Raw genomic sequence first — 551 nt, forward strand, 5'->3', positions numbered from 1 at the left:
TTTTTTAGATAACTAGTTTATTTTATTATCAATTCTTTTAAATTGTTTATTTGCCCAAATAGATAAAAAGTATTCTTGTCTATTAATGAATTGGTTAAAAATGTAATGGAATGTATCTCGTAATAAATTCTTTGCAAGATGGAAAATTTATGTCTTAGCATTATATAATTTTCTGAACTTATCGTTTAATTCTAATCTATTCTAAAAAGTTTTTTAACATAACTACAATTTAATTATGAGAAACATTTTTCCGATCTATAATGATAAAACGCATATCTGTGTCTTGAGACAAAATAATACGGAATAATGTTGTGTTCCATGCAACTCTTAAACCGGAAATATTGAAAACGGGAAGGTTACAGTTAATCTTATATACACACATATATATATATATATATATATATATATATATATATATATATGTATATATTGTATGTATGTGCAAAGTGAATTAGATGATAGATTTATTAAAATAGACAGAAGTACATTCCTCTGTAAAAAATTGCATCGTATTCCTTAACATTGATCGGTATTGAATTGATAAAAAGAAA

Source organism: Trachymyrmex septentrionalis, unplaced genomic scaffold (assembly GCF_001594115.1).
Source record: "Trachymyrmex septentrionalis isolate Tsep2-gDNA-1 unplaced genomic scaffold, Tsep1.0 scaffold388, whole genome shotgun sequence".
In the NCBI taxonomy this organism is placed as follows: domain Eukaryota; kingdom Metazoa; phylum Arthropoda; class Insecta; order Hymenoptera; family Formicidae; genus Trachymyrmex; species Trachymyrmex septentrionalis.